The 17586-nt window shown below is 35.8% G+C and overlaps 2 long non-coding RNA genes across 2 annotated transcripts; both read right to left on the bottom strand.

Annotated features, from left to right (window-relative positions):
• Positions 1 to 8939: 8939 nt before the first annotated feature.
• Positions 8940 to 10733, bottom strand: LOC141668076 (uncharacterized). The gene is made up of 3 exons (XR_012552886.1): positions 10426 to 10733; positions 9275 to 9365; positions 8940 to 9005 (listed from the first exon to the last, which is right to left on the bottom strand). It is a non-coding gene; the product is annotated as an uncharacterized LOC141668076 (long non-coding RNA).
• Positions 10734 to 15131: 4398 nt separating this feature from the next.
• LOC141667924 (uncharacterized) lies at positions 15132 to 17110 on the bottom strand. The gene is made up of 3 exons (XR_012552841.1): positions 16802 to 17110; positions 15653 to 15743; positions 15132 to 15383 (listed from the first exon to the last, which is right to left on the bottom strand). It is a non-coding gene; the product is annotated as an uncharacterized LOC141667924 (long non-coding RNA).
• Positions 17111 to 17586: the final 476 nt, after the last annotated feature.

The raw sequence follows: 17586 nt of genomic DNA on the forward strand, positions 1-17586 counted from the left end.
CAAGAGAAAAGGGTCCTTGCAGACCTTTTGAGAATGAACTTCAACAGCCAGGTGCCATTGGTATATTTGCCAATCATGAATGCACCACAGGTAAGTGAGGTAAACACTTCTATAACTCCTACTATTTCCAACCCCATTATTTCTTTGCCTTCCAGTGTGGCAATGGAATCTGTGTCTTTGTCCAAACAGGTTCCTACCAAAGCCACCAAAACTAAAATTTCAAAATACAAGTCAAAGAAAACCACCTCTGTTGTTTCTCAAAAGACAACAGTTGTACCAACTTCCATAAACCCTGAAGGGAGTGAACAGGGTGTGAGTGGTGAGGGGAGGGGTGAACATCAAGAAACCCCCCAGGATAAGGTGGGAGAGGTGAGTGGTACCCCATCCAGCCAAGCCACAGTCTCTCAAAAGACTGTGGTGGTTCAAAAGGAGTCAAACACATCCCTAGTTGCATCCTCCAAAAAGGATGCAGCTATTGAAAATAGTCCCCAACCAGGGACACTAAACAAAAGAGGGAGGGACACTGAAGCCACACATTCACCAATCAAAGCCTTTTCAAGGAAGAAGAAGGCCAAGACCCTAGTTTCCACACAAGGGGCACACACAGCACAGATACATCCACATGTATCTTTGCCTTCTCAAATTCAGCTTGATGTGACTCCAGCAACTGTGGAGTCACAGCCCCATTCTCTCATAATAGAAACACATTAATCATCAAACTCTCCATCACCCTCTCTGGATGTGGATATGATATTCACATCAATTCCTGATTCTCCCTCATTAAAACTCAGGGAGGAGCCCCACTCAAAACCTGATGATCATCATCTTTTAGATGATTTGTTGGATCATCAGCCAATTCTTTCAGATATAGTTGAAGAATTTGTGTCACCTCACTTAAAATCAATTCACACAGATTCAAAAATTATGTCACTTTTAATATCTACATCTTTTCCTTCTTCAACGGATATCTCTCATCTGTTGCCAAGTTGTTGTTCTTCGACGGATAAGCTTAACAGCAGTTATCCGTTGATACCATCAGTTTCCACTTCAACGGATACTCCCTATCCGTTGATGGTCTCTACACATATTACAGAAACAATTCCAACTGTAGAGGACATGGTTACTGTACAATCACTTTTAGGTTTGAGGGAATGGAGTGATAATTTGAGTGAGAGGCTGGGTTGCTCCCAGGCAAAAGGAGAGGTTGAGAGTCACCATATGCATGCTATTTCTTCCAGCATGGCAAAAGTGAGTGAGGGGAGTGCCACCTTAGAAGGTGAGGGTGAGGGTGTGAGGGTGTGTGTAAGCCAGGGGGAGCCCCTGATGCAAGAAAATAGAGAAAACGAGAGAAAGGCAGGTACAAAAGCTATAAGGGTGGATCCAGCCATTGCTAGTGAGTCAATGATAGTGGATGATGCAGAAAAGGAAAGACAATTTCAGCAATATTACAAAGCTGTAATTGATAACATTTCCTTGGATGCTGACACTTTTACTCACCCTGTTCCAGCCTATCAATTGTTGGCTGCTCAGGGCAATGTGGAGGCAGAACAGACTTTAAACATTGTACACACTTCAGAATCTCTTCTCAGAGACAAAGCTGCTGTTAACAGGCTGCCTTCTCAAGCTGGTGAGCCATCTGAAGAATTTGGAGTAAATTCTAATGATGATTACTCTAATTCTTTGGATGAGAGCATTAACTTAGGGGGAGAAGCAGGCCCAAGTTCTGTTCCAGATCTACCTAATTGGGCATGGGCAAAGGCATCTACACCAGGATAGTTTGGTGTAACTTTGGTCAGGCAAGTAATGACTATTCAGAAGGCCCTTCAGGAGACTACAGATGCTGGTACCAAGACAATTCTTCAAGCTCATCTGGACTCTCTGCATCTCTTGCAGTTGCAGCATTTCAAACAGAATCTCAGTGTGGATGAACTCAAGCAGGACATTGCTGATCTGAAATCCTACAATGCTGAGAAGTTGGATTCAGTCATGCCTTATGGTACTATGCAAGATTTGTTGGGGAGACTGAGGAAAGCATCTGATGCTGACAAGAGGCTGGCCAGATTGGAAGACAGAGTTCAGATCATTGAAGACTCTATGGTCACCATTCTTCAGAATCTACCAACTCAGACAAATCTACTAATGCAACTGGCAAAAGCACAAGGCTTGACCCCTACCCTTGATGATAACAAAAAGGGGGAGAATAAAGGGGAAGGGGAAGGAGAGCCATCAACAACAGTTCAAATATCTCAAGTGCTAGTTCCTACCATCACCACTTCTCCACCTATTCAAATCAAAGGAAAGCTTGATGGAATTGATCTAATCCAGATAGCAGCAGCTGAATTGCAAGTCAAAGAGTAAAGGAGGAAAATTGATGAAAAGATGCAATAAATTTTTGGTTCTACAACTTCTAAATCACAATCTGTGAAGCATAGCACAAAGGTGGAATAATTATTATGTAGCTCAAGCCAATGGAGCTCAAGCCAGTAAGGAGGAATAAGGTTGGAGAGACTTCTTCCAAGAATCTGAAACCTATGGTTCTCAAGCCCAACAACAGATCCAATAAGGACTCTACAAAGAATCCTCTAAGCCTTGCTCAGATGAAAGAAGTGGATTTTCCTCTTCCAAAGCCTGATGAAGACAAGGTTTTGGGTGGAAGTATCATAAAGCACAAAGAGACCATGGATGTGGTTGAAAGGAGGAACATGGATATTATCTTTAGAGAGGGAAAGAGCATTTGTGTAATGCAAGGACATCCCAAGTTCCCAATAGCCAAGAGGGAAGAAGCCAGAAGGCTGAAGGAAGAAGCCAAAAAGCTAAAGGCTGACAAAAGAGCACAAGCAAAGCTTGAAAAATAGCTAAAGTCAAGTCAAGCTGAAGAAAAGAAAGAAATTGAAGACAAAAGTGAAGATGAAGGTATGGGGGACATGGTTGATAATGATATGGAAGAAAGAAGTAAGGAAAGAGAGGAATGGCAGAAAGGGAACAGAAAGAAGGCCAATGCAAAGAGAAAGATGGTAGATGAGACTGAAGAAACCCAATCAAAATCCAAACCACTACCTTCTATTCCTGAACCCATTGTGCCTGACCCATTCATAAACATTCATGGTGAAACAATCATTCCTAAGGAGGAACCAATTAATTGGGACACCATCAAATTGGCCACCTTCTTAACCTCTTCTCCACCATCAAAGAAGCTGAAAAGAAGAATCAAATCAACACCTTCTAAAACCACAATCAAATTCACTCAGAAGCCTAAGCCTAAGCCACAAGCCTCTAAGGATGATTATGTTCACATTTATGAAATAAAAGAATTTTCAGACATTGAACTCTATCTGGATGAGCTGGAGGAAGTAAGGGGAATAGGTGCCTACAGACAGCTACCAGAAAGACTAGTGTTCAAATACAAAGGAAGTGGGGAAAGAACTTGGCCTCTCTACAGGATTCTAAATGATGGCTACTCTACCTTGGTTAGAGTCTACTCAGCCATACAAAGGGATTCTGGCTTTACCAGGACTGCCAAGACTGAGATTCTCAACAAGATTTCCAACATAAGGAAAACTTGGTGGGAGCCCAATGCCTTGCCTAGAACATTACTCATTCAAGAAAGAGGAATTACAGTTCACAAATCACCTCATTGGTTGATGGAGTTCAGAGACAACAAAGGAGTCAGAAGATTCTTCAGACTTGAAGATTAGCTCAAGATTGCTAGTAATGAAACTCTCAAAGATATGCAATCTAAGTTGGACATCAATGAAGAAGATGAAGCTGAGTTCTACAGATAACTTCAACTTCAAATAGAGGAGAATGACAAAACACTTAAGTAGAAATCTAGTGTTTGTAGCCTCAACGGATAAGACCATCTTGGCTATCCGTTGAAGGAGTAGCTTTACTTAGCAATAAGTTTAGTATTGTAGCACATTTCATTCTCTAGATTCAAATTGTAATTCTTAGATGTTGTAGGAAATTATCAGTCATGTTGACTACTAGTGATATGCAAATAGGAGGGCTAATTGTAAATATTTTATGCCTTGTAATTCTGTATAAGTGAAGAAGTATCAACTGATATTGAAGACCTTCAACGGATAAGAAACAAAGCTTCAACGGATGTCTCTAAAGCTTCAGCGGATAATATCCATCAACGGATAAGTGCTTCAACGGATAAAGACTTCAACTGCTAATGCATCAACAGATAAAGCTTCAACGGATAAAGCCTCAACGGATAAGGCATCAACAGATGAAAGCTTCAACGGATGCTTAGTTCATTAGCAGTTGATAGTGACAATTCATAAGCTGACAGAGGCACATGGGTTGACAGAGACAAACTGGAATATGGAAGCCTCTAGGAGGAATCAAGAAAATGCAGCATTTCCATTCTGGTACAAACAAGGAAGTATTCAAAGATTAACAGCTAAGCCTAAATTGCATTGGATAGAGAAATGAAGAAGAAATATGTGAAGAGTTTTTTTTATTTATATTTTACAGTTTTGTCTTCACTTGTAAACTTGGTGATATATAAACCAAGTAGCAGCTAGTAATTAGATGTGAATTTTTCCAGAGCTGTTTAGAAAAATCCAGAGAGAAAATCATCTAGTTTGTACTAGGAAGCAGCTGTGATTTAATTCTTTGAATCACAGATTTTCTGAAATAACACATCTCTGGTGGAACAACAAATCCACCAGAAAAGTTTTTAAGTTCTCTGTGTTCTTTACATTTGTGTTTGAATATATATCTGTCTGCATTAGCTTCAAGTAATTCACACATTTGCTCACAAAAACACCTAGCCTTAGAAACTGCTCAAAACTTGAAATAGTTTTGAGATTTACATTCAACCCCCCTTCTGTAAATCTCATTGTTAGTCCACTGGGAATAATAATTTGCAAATTCCTAAACATTTTGATAATAGATGCAATACTCAATGGATCAAAGTATATGGAACTTAGAATATTTTTCTAAGATTGCAAACAAGTCAATGTTGGTTAATGTTACTTTATTTATCGAACCAATATTATTTGAGATACTACAGTTGTTAGGAGTTAACAATTGTACGATATATGAAATTGAATGCTGATGTCTTTTTGATAGATAATTGGTATTTAATTCATTGATATCTTATTTTAATATTTAAAATAGGATGCAACATAATTATTGGTATCTAAAGTACTTGACAAATATCAGACAATGATATATTGTTAATATTTTGTTGCAGATAATTGTGAGATTTTAAGTTCTAGTGATTTTATATGAGTTGTTATATCTGAAAGATTCACTATAATTTAAAATTAACAGCATAGTCATTCTTGTTAAGATTGTTTATCAATACACAATGTTGTTGATAGTAATCTTATAAAGATATATTATGGAGCTTTTAATATCAATGAGAATTGCTTAGACTTTACCCTAAGTGATCAATGCTTTTACAAAAACTCATTCATATTAAAAGACAAAATCTTTCTTTCTCTTCTTAATACTGTTAGGTCATCGATCTGTGTCTTATCAAATCACTTATCTTTTTGGGCATAAGAACAGATTTGTGCACTCGAACAGTTTTAAAAGAAAAATCAAACTTCTTTCTACATTGGTGATTGCTTATTTCATTAAAATCTTTTGAGATCACTATTGTACATCATTTCTCTCAAAGATTAAATGCATAATTTTCATTCATTATAGATCTTAAGTGCATTTTATCTCAATATTGCCATATGCTTTGTGATACAGGTTCAGCCTCCAATGGCATTCTTTCATTGATAGTCATGAGATTGAAAACCCACAACTTCTATCCCAGAATGTAAAGACAATATTGTGATTCAACATTTTCTTACTCATCAGCTGTAATTCCCACTACTGTGAAGTTTCCTGACTCGACAATATTTAATTCAGTGTTATTCGATTGCCAGTTCCTTGTTTCTTCGAAATATACATCACGACTAACATGTGCCTCTCCTGTAGATGGATAGAATAGCCTCTAGGCCTTTGTGCCTAGATCTCTTCCAAGATGCATGACCTTTTTACTTCTATCATCTAATTTCCTAACATGAACATTAGGAATTTTTATGTAAGTAACGCATCCGAATACATTTAAATAATTAACATAAGGTTTCTTACCAAACCTGGCTTCGTGAGGTGTCATTCCTGAAAGGGATCGAGTGGGCAATCTGTTCAAAACATATACTGCATGCCCGAATGCTTCCCCCCAAAATTCAGATGGAACATTTCTTTTTTCTCTTTAACATACTCCTACTATGGCCACCACCGTTCTGTTTCATCGTTCGAACACACTGTTCTGTTCTGGAAAATATGGTATCGTGTAGTGTCTCAGTATTTCAGTGTCCTCACAAAACCTTTTGAATCCAGTCGAACAAAACTCTCTTCCTCTATCAGTCTGAAATTCTCGTATTCCCTGCTTTGCCCCATTCTCAACTAAAGCCTTGAATCTTTGAAAAATTGACAGTGCTTCAATTTGTTCTTAATTATATAAACATACATCATTCTTGTGTAATCATCGACTAACATCAAGAAGTATTTATTCCTAGAGGGTGTAGCGGGTGAAATGGGGCTGTAAAAATCCCCATATATCAGTTATAAGGAAGTTTTAGTAGTGAAATTAGATTGGGAAGGGAATGGCTTACGTGCATATTTAGACATGAGACATTCGCTACCCACTTCTTTGGACTGCACTAGTTTGGGCAGACCATATACCATATATTTCTTTGACATCATCTGCATGGCTTGGAAATTGACATGGCCGAGGAAAATATGCCACAACCATGTTTCCTCTTCCATTTTTGTCAACAAGCATTCACCTTTGGCCCCTTTGATGCACAGCTTATACAACCTGTTAGAAGCCTTTGTAATTTGATGAGAAGCTTTTAGTTTGCAGTTTGCCCCTATTCCTCCTTTATTTGTCCATTTAAGCCACTCATCCCTTGTGAGTAGCAGTTTAGTCTCATTACCCTCACGTCACGTACACTCTTCTTCAGTAAGAAAGAGTTGTTCGTTGTTTGCTTCAGTATGTCCATGTATCCTCTCCTCATACGCCTGGAGGGATCCTACAATCTCTTCTACAGACATATTCTCCAAGTCTCCAAATTGCTCAATGGCTGAAGTAATTTGAAGAAATTTCGTAGGTACACCTCTCAAAAGCTTCTTGACGACATACGTCTCCTCAATTTTCTCTTCTAAAGCTCAAATATTGGTAATCAAGCCATTCATCTTTTTACAGAAATCCTCTAGATGCTCTGTTTCTTTCATGGTAAGAGACTCAAATTCGGATTTGAGTGTTTGAGCCTTTTCCTTTTTCACTTTGTGTGCTTCTAGATGCATTTCTTTATCGCCTCACATGCTTCTTTTGAGATCATTTTATCTGCTATTGACAGCAATAAATCTTCACCAATACCCTGATATATATGGCCAAAGCTCGTTTGTCCACCTTGTCTTCCACAGCAGCCTTGGGATCCTTGGGCTCGACAGCCTCCCACATATCATGGGCTTGCATAAAGACATGCATTTTCATAGCTCATGTTGATGTTGTGTAGTTGGCTTTTGTTAACATTGAGTAGCTTAGGATAAAAGAACTCTTTTTTTCCTTGCCGGTCTTCATAGTTGTTTGGTAGTGTGGTGGAATGGTATATAATCGAGTGAAACTCTGATACCAGATGTTAAATATAAACAAAGAACTGATGAGAAATAAACTGACTTACTATACTGATAACTGAATGGATATTACAATTCTGAGAGAGATACTTATAAAACTAAGTACAAACCAAATGACAGCTAAAAACTAGGAAAGCGCATCTGATCTTTCGCCACGATTTATTCACCAGACTCCAAATAAACTGTTAGAAAATTAGGATTTTAGAGCTTAATTTTAATTATGTTCTTGATGTTAATCCTAAAAACTAATGATTGTAAATTGTTCAATGATATTTGAACTTAAATTTTCATGTATGGTTTTAAGAATTTTCATAATGAAATTCATATGAAATGAGAGTTGAAAGTACTTAGAAAAAGCTTGGAATTTTTTAGAATATTTTGTCCCACATTGAAATAAATAAAGGGGGTTTTGTACTTTATATGGTATCACACACATGAGTAGTATACAACTACTAAGGTGTGTGATGGTCCATTGTGTTGTTGTGTGCTTCACGCGCACGCGTGCGCGTGCGCCGCCGCCGCCACGCACCGCACCGCACCGGACCGGGTCGGGTCGAAGGACGATTTGGGCGAATGTCTTGGCATCTCGCGTACGCGAGGCAACCTGAGCGAGGATTTTATTTATTTTAAGAATTAATTTTAATTCAAATTTATTTATCAGTGACTGATTATAATTATTACAATTGTTGGGCTGGGTTCGATACTGAATTAGGCTAAGTCACTTTGTTAGTGGGCTTAGTCTAATTCGTTGAACCTGGACATGAATATAATCTGATTCGTAACTGATATATATATATTCAATTAAAATATAATCTGATAATAATGTGGGTGTTAATGTGGGTGTCAAAATCTGATCAGTTTTGATTTTATTTATTAATGGAGTAGTTTAATTCATATATTAATTGTGTGGGCAGTTTCACTTTTCCTCTCCTATAAATAGAGGGTAAAGTGAATGTATTAGACACACCACACAACACTCTCTTCTCTTCTCCCTCTCTGCATTTCTCTCCCAAAAACACAAGTTCGAAGTGTTGTTAGTTAGTTTTTTCGGCGACTGAGGTGCTAGTCGAGGTGGAGGTTTTGTTGCTGTTGTTAACACAAACTTCGAGTTATTTTATCCTGGTGGAGATATTGCACGCATTCCAAACGCAGCAGGTAGGGGCAATATTCTCTTCAAGAGCAGTCAGGGCTTCGTGCAAGGCCTGGTGATCTCACAGCTATGATCTTCTTTTCTTGGCGTTCTGTATCTGTACACAACCATTATTTTCAGTCACTGTTGAAAGCTATGATGTAACGCCCCCAAATCCGGGGTCAGGGGATTTGGTCGTCACGATGAAACCTCAATCCAAAATAACCTGTTAAATCAAATAATAAATGCCAGCGGAAGATATTTATCATAAATGACCCCAAACTAATCCAAGATCTTTTAAGGTTACAGTTCTAGAAACAAGATATCCAAATTCAATAAATAAATTTTCTCACTTTCTTTTAAAACTCTTTTCAATAAATTCCAACTCAAAACTAAACCCACTAGTATAACTTCGAAATGAAGTGTACTAGGCCCAAATAAAATATACAACTATAATATAATCTAATATAAATAACTTTACACAATAAAACTTACACTAGTCCGCAAACCCTGGACCAACCACCTTCCAAGAGCTTCTTCTTTGCTTCCTCGAATTATGCAGCTAAACAACGCAAGCTAATCCTCACTGGAGGTTAAATTTAAAAACAGGCAAGTATGAGCGAAAGAAATGCTCAGCAAGTTAATTATAACATATATAGGGTCGTTTTGATATAAAACCGACATCTGCATCAGCGCAGAACATAGAAAAAAATCATAATTGCTGAATCATAAAATTTTATAGTTGAGGAATCCCAGAATTGATTCCTTAATTATATTCAAAACCATTTTGATACTTTTGAGCGAAAGGCTTCAGCAATACTTTGAATCTTGACGAGAATAAAACTCGTAAAACAGTGTTTACGGAAATATTGTAAACCACAATAACATGAAACAATGAATGTATATTGAATCATAAACTTTATTCAAAACCGAACTCTGGAAATTAATACTTATCAATGTTCAAGAAATTCCTAACTATTCAGTATCCATCATTATCGACTAAGTTTCCATAGACTTAGCCTGCTAAACCAGCCTGATAAGGACGGGTTAAATAATTAAGAAGATCCCAATTCATTCAAGATTCTAATTATCACTGAGCAACAAATGCTGCAGCAACAATCTGAACTTCGAATTCATTTATAAACACTGTAATTTTCCCGAAACTGAGTGCTAAGAAATTAATTCATAATCATAATTTCTTTTCAAGAAGGAATGCCGTCAATGGCGATCAACAATAAATTAGACTGGATACTAGAAACCAACATATGCACTATAATCTGCTGATCAGTCAGAATATAGTGCGGATCTATACCCAACTGCATAGACCCAACCAACATAAGGAGTACTCAGGCAACTATGGCCTAAAGGGTCCGGTTCATCTCCGGCCCATAGGATCCAGCTCATCACTGGTCCTTATATATATATATATATATATAGTAACCATCCAGTCCGTGGAGTATTTTGATGTCAAATCACTTTGGGTACTTGCTCAAGAGAGCAATCGATGATAAAGGAATAATAGTGAAAGGAACTTGCATAAATAAGAGTAATTGCAGCGAAATATAAAACAGTTTAACTATTCTGAACTTAGAATAGGAACGAATAAATATTTGCAGTATTTAAGGAGAAAGGTTAGGAATACTTGCCTTTGGGTTTTTAGCAGTTAGTCACACTCGCAAAAACACAAATATCTCATGATGCTTTCTCAAGACGTCACAATTTCTTATTCTTAACTCTTTGATATGTCGCTAATGCAGTTACTGGGATCTGATACGAAATCTTATCCAACTTCAGTCTTGATCCCCAACGTATGGTTCTGTTAATCTCGAACCATCCGTAACTACTGAACCCCTATGCAACTCTCCCTTTTTCTTTTCTTTTTCTTGGTCTCACGCCCTTAATGCCTGATCCTATCATAAGCAAAAATATACTACTTTAGTATCCTTCTGAAATGATTATCTTATTTCTACCCTTTCGCGATATATATGTATATATATATATATCACATAACAGGTCGCACATATTATAGTTTAAAACTTACTACCAACTCAAAATATTATTTAACACGAGAACGCGCAACTTATGATAATATTTCTACGAAAAATTCGGCATGACCTATTTGTAATATGGAAAATACCCTGAATAACCACACCACAAATACAACCCACAAGTCATTTCAATGTTCTTACCCAAACATATCCTATACGTGTTACGACTAACAATCATAACATGCTTTCAAATCATTGAAATCAAATAAGTCAAATAGATTTAGATACAGGGGAATTTTAGAAAATTTTGGCATGAAGTATTCGTAATTAGGACTATCCGCCTGTTTTTCAATTCCACAATTTAATCTTATAAACAAACAAAATAAAGTTGCCTCAACTTGCAGCAACATAAAAGTAAACAAGTAAGAAAAGTACCCGCCCAGACTTGCGGCACCTAAACATTTAAGGAAAATTACCCGCCCAGACTTGCGGCACCTAAACAATTAAGTATACTGAATAATTTATAATATTTGAACTTACAGTTATATAATTTAGCATCACCAATTCAACTTGAGTAAACACTTAAATAAATCACCTTACACATATATCACATAGACTAACTATACACATATTCAAATCACACTCTAATAATTAGCAACTAAACTCAATCTCAAATAGGCATATACTAACATGTATTTTCATAAGACACATCGTTGCTATCACATATACAAATAACAAGTCAATGTACATGTGCACAAGTCAAGTATGTCATCAAGTATGCTAACTTAAATCTATAATTAAAATATAGAACTTTAATTGTCTAATCGATAACCACTCGACGAACTACGCGTCAAAAGCCTATCGTCTACCTATATGATAGCCCACACATAATTATATCAGCCAAACACAGGAATCTTGACCCACCTATGCACATAATTCACATAGCACGTAAGCACATAATCCACGTATCATATAATTCATATCACATATGACTCAGTTCGTCTAAAGGTTCGACTTGGTACACTTAAAACTGAAATCAGGTCAAAAATATGATTTTTCGATCAATAATCGACTCAAATTGATTCGTAAAACAAGCGACCTTTCGAAACAAAAGGATTTGGGTCTCGAAAGTATTTTTAATGAAAGCAGAATATTTTTCTGAGTCTTGAGGCATTCGTTTCGTATTAAACGGACGAACGGTTTATTTAATATGAATTTTTGAACATTTTTCGAAATAAAAACGATCTCCGAATCATTTAATAATAAAATAATAGGGTTCGAACACCCTAAAATATTTTTATAAGAATTATCGAGCTTGTAAAATAATTTAAAAATAATATTTTAAAGCTCGAAACTATTTTTCAGAATTTTTAAATCAAAAATAAATAATTAAATCTAATTAAATAATCAATTAAAATTAAATAATAACTAATTAAATTAATTAATCAATTAATATTTAAATTAATTGACTAATTAAATAATTAATTATCAACTAAAATTAATTAATTAAATAATTAAGATTTATTTTAGAATTAAAACAATTTTCAGAAATAAATAATGAATTTTAGAAATAAAAAAAAAAATTTGAATTATTTTTAAATCAGAAATTCAGAAACAGTATTCAGATTTGTTTTTGGAGAAAGGGAGGATCAAACCCGGGTTTTAACCGGGTCTGAAACCGGGTCAACGAAGAAGGAACCGGGTCAACAAGAACCCGAAGAACCCGTCAGAATAAGTGCAGAATCTGGCGAATTTTCGGATTCCGGTGGACTCTGTTTGATCTCCCAATGCAACAGGTACGACCTGTATTCGGTTCCCACCAATAACCCAGCAGTCCAATCGTCCCACTATTCGCCTATCGAACCCCGATTCCGGCAAAACGCCATGGATATCGGCGAGTTCGAGCTACTTCCGGCGAAACGATGAGCCTTATCGTTTCTAGATAAAAATCAACAATATATATACGAATTTAAAGCCTGTGAAACGTGGAATTAGTTACAACTACTCATATCATCCAACTATTAACAAACAATCCAGAAAATCAATTTAAAGCTTAAGCAAAACCCGGAACTCGGTTATGCACCTCCGATGATCACAACGCAAAATCGAACACATAAAACGACTGTAAATGACAGGATAAGACTATCTGTATCAACAAAATGAACCACAGATTCGTATATCAAAAAAAAACCAATTTCGAATATAAACCCTAAATATTGAAATAAAAATTCACCTATCGTTTGATGATTCTGATAAGGGATTATGAAAGAACAGATCAAGGGCTTCACAACGGTTACAAATACTTGTGATTTGGTGTTCAATAACACCTTCAAAATTGACTTTGATTTTCAGAACTCTTCAAGAACACCAAGAACACATATTTAAGTAATTTCCAGAAAATCAAACCTTAATTACTACATGATATTGAACTCTATTTTGGAAGTATAATATACCAAATTGACCAGAAAAACATGCTCTACAACATGGAATCATCAAATCATATCAACAACCTCAAGAACAAATTTTCATAATTTAATTATTAAATAATTCGAATATAAATAATTAAATAAGAAAATTACGGTGATTTCTGGAAATAAACTGATGATTGATTCAGAAAGAAGATTTCGAGAGCTTCGTTTTGATATGCTGCACGCCCGAATCGGAGTTCGATAACGCCTTCGTTCGTGTGTTTGATTCTCGGGAACGTATCGGTTTTCTCGGGTTTTTCTCTGTATTTACGGTGTTTTAACTGGTTGCAAATGAATAAACGGAATAAACGAAATAAGAAATAGGCTATTTATATTTATGGAATATTGGATCGTTCTGGATCGTTTTGGATCGTTTTGGATCATTAAATTAGTTGCTTAGCCGCTAAGTAACTGCAATAACGATCTGATTCAATACCAAAATTGGATAATTATCAAAACCGAGCTTTTTATAAAACATTATATACGAGAATAATATAAAAATATCCCGTCTCTCGAAAATACGGGTTTTATTGATTACCGAAATAACTATCGTATCGAAAATATTGCGCCGGGCCACGCATGGTTCAAACCGTAATCCGGATCGAAAAAGTCAAAACACGGAAAATGTCCGGAATTACCAGATTAGGTTAGGAAGGAGTTTTCGGAAAAGTTTCGGGTTGTAAAAACGCAAAAACGGTTGAAGTCGGATGATTCCCGACTTTATAAAATAATTTTGGTAATTATTCAGAAAATAATTAATAATACATAAATCATTATAAAATCATATAACACTCCAAAAATTACCAGAAAAATATCACAATTATCTATATTTTATTCTGGACATATAATAATTCAAACACTCAAATAATATCACATATAAACACCCAAACATCAATTCCACTTATCAGATACTTCACCAAAATTCACCTAAAATCACATAAATAATTCCAATTAATAGTAATAATAATATTTGAAAATATTGGATATTACAATCTACCCACCTTATAAGGATTCCGTCCTCGGAATCAGCAGAAGAAAATACTAAGGGTTTTCTAACCAACTTTCCGTCACACCGCCTTACTTTGACTTGACCAGGATACTCAACTTAACTTGATTGGCATACCTTCGAATATTTGAGATGATAAAATCATAGAAAAGAAAAGAATTTCATATCATAACAGGATAGAATCTGAATTGGAGAAAAAAAATATTGTTGAAATGAAATAATAACTGAGAGATCAATATGATCAAACGAACTTGGTATTGCGTGTCCAAATTAAGACACTACTAAAGGTTGTTAACCTTCATGTATTCACAATACACACAAGTGATGGCGTCCCATCCAACTCCTATCACACAGACAGGTATACCTTGTGTCCCCTATAGTTAGGGTTGTTTATCCCAGTCAGAATAAAAGAATATCAAAGTGATCGAAAATCAAATGAATAAAACTGAAAAGATTTCAAAGTTGATATTTCTGAAGGAATGAAATCCAGAGAAAAATTATGGCACCAAATGAGCAAGTGGTGTCACATCACCAAGAAACCATCCACCAAATAAGAAAAGTGAAAGTTAAATTATCATAACTTGGCAGAGCTATCAAAACCTGAAAAATAGGCTTCATGACAGCCTCTGACACATTTAAAACACAGTTATGATTGAAAATGAGTGTTAGGGAATATATCCTCTAACAATTACTTCTTTTTGAGAGATGTCAAAAGGAATTATAAAAGAGAAGGTATTACCAAGGTCTTAATATTTATCTTCTATTTGAATTCTTCTGTTGACTCGTCACCCAATTCTAGACACTTCTTCACGTTCCAATGATATCGATAATCTCCATCGCCGTCGAATCGTAGTAGCCTCGGAAGATTTCCACAATAGAAGTTTGCAGCTTCCCGGAGTTCCGTCCAGCTCAACACAACCATCTCGAACGAATGCGCCTATCTTAACTTACTCGTTGGCACTATATCTGATAGTCCAACAGGAACTCGATATGAGCTCAAACGTCCTCACATAGCTATACACACTCCTACACACTCTCGTTTCTAGTTTACTATAACCTCAGCTCTGATACCAACCTGTAACGCCCCCAAATCCGGGGTCAGGGGATTTGGTCGTCACGATGAAACCTCAATCCAAAATAACCTGTTAAATCAAATAATAAATGCCAGCGGAAGATATTTATCATAAATGACCCCAAACTAATCCAAGATCTTTTAAGGTTACAGTTCTAGAAACAAGATATCCAAATTCAATAAATAAATTTTCTCACTTTCTTTTAAAACTCTTTTCAATAAATTCCAACTCAAAACTAAACCCACTAGTATAACTTCGAAATGAAGTGTACTAGGCCCAAATAAAATATACAACTATAATATAATCTAATATAAATAACTTTACACAATAAAACTTACACTAGTCCGCAAACCCTGGACCAACCACCTTCCAAGAGCTTCTTCTTTGCTTCCTCGAATTATGCAGCTAAACAACGCAAGCTAATCCTCACTGGAGGTTAAATTTAAAAACAGGCAAGTATGAGCGAAAGAAATGCTCAGCAAGTTAATTATAACATATATAGGGTCGTTTTGATATAAAACCGACATCTGCATCAGCGCAGAACATAGAAAAAAATCATAATTGCTGAATCATAAAATTTTATAGTTGAGGAATCCCAGAATTGATTCCTTAATTATATTCAAAACCATTTTGATACTTTTGAGCGAAAGGCTTCAGCAATACTTTGAATCTTGACGAGAATAAAACTCGTAAAACAGTGTTTACGGAAATATTGTAAACCACAATAACATGAAACAATGAATGTATATTGAATCATAAACTTTATTCAAAATCGAACTCTGGAAATTAATACTTATCAATGTTCAAGAAATTCCTAACTATTCAGTATCCATCATTATCGACTAAGTTTCCATAGACTTAGCCTGCTAAACCAGCCTGATAAGGACGGGTTAAATAATTAAGAAGATCCCAATTCATTCAAGATTCTAATTATCACTGAGCAACAAATGCTGCAGCAACAATCTGAACTTCGAATTCATTTATAAACACTGTAATTTTCCCGAAACTGAGTGCTAAGAAATTAATTCATAATCATAATTTCTTTTCAAGAAGGAATGCCGTCAATGGCGATCAACAATAAATTAGACTGGATACTAGAAACCAACATATGCACTATAATCTGCTGATCAGTCAGAATATAGTGCGGATCTATACCCAACTGCATAGACCCAACCAACATAAGGAGTACTCAGGCAACTATGGCCTAAAGGGTCCGGTTCATCTCCGGCCCATAGGATCCAGCTCATCACTGGTCCTTATATATATATATATATATAGTAACCATCCAGTCCGTGGAGTATTTTGATGTCAAATCACTTTGGGTACTTGCTCAAGAGAGCAATCGATGATAAAGGAATAATAGTGAAAGGAACTTGCATAAATAAGAGTAATTGCAGCGAAATATAAAACAGTTTAACTATTCTGAACTTAGAATAGGAACGAATAAATATTTGCAGTATTTAAGGAGAAAGGTTAGGAATACTTGCCTTTGGGTTTTTAGCAGTTAGTCACACTCGCAAAAACACAAATATCTCATGATGCTTTCTCAAGACGTCACAATTTCTTATTCTTAACTCTTTGATATGTCGCTAATGCAGTTACTGGGATCTGATACGAAATCTTATCCAACTTCAGTCTTGATCCCCAACGTATGGTTCTGTTAATCTCGAACCATCCGTAACTACTGAACCCCTATGCAACTCTCCCTTTTTCTTTTCTTTTTCTTGGTCTCACGCCCTTAATGCCTGATCCTATCATAAGCAAAAATATACTACTTTAGTATCCTTCTGAAATGATTATCTTATTTCTACCCTTTCGCGATATATATGTATATATATATATATCACATAACAGGTCGCACATATTATAGTTTAAAACTTACTACCAACTCAAAATATTATTTAACACGAGAACGCGCAACTTATGATAATATTTCTACGAAAAATTCGGCATGACCTATTTGTAATATGGAAAATACCCTGAATAACCACACCACAAATACAACCCACAAGTCATTTCAATGTTCTTACCCAAACATATCCTATACGTGTTACGACTAACAATCATAACATGCTTTCAAATCATTGAAATCAAATAAGTCAAATAGATTTAGATACAGGGGAATTTTAGAAAATTTTGGCATGAAGTATTCGTAATTAGGACTATCCGCCTGTTTTTCAATTCCACAATTTAATCTTATAAACAAACAAAATAAAGTTGCCTCAACTTGCAGCAACATAAAAGTAAACAAGTAAGAAAAGTACCCGCCCAG

This window comes from Apium graveolens, chromosome 6, assembly GCF_009905375.1.
Source record: "Apium graveolens cultivar Ventura chromosome 6, ASM990537v1, whole genome shotgun sequence".
Taxonomy (NCBI): Eukaryota; Viridiplantae; Streptophyta; class Magnoliopsida; order Apiales; family Apiaceae; genus Apium; species Apium graveolens.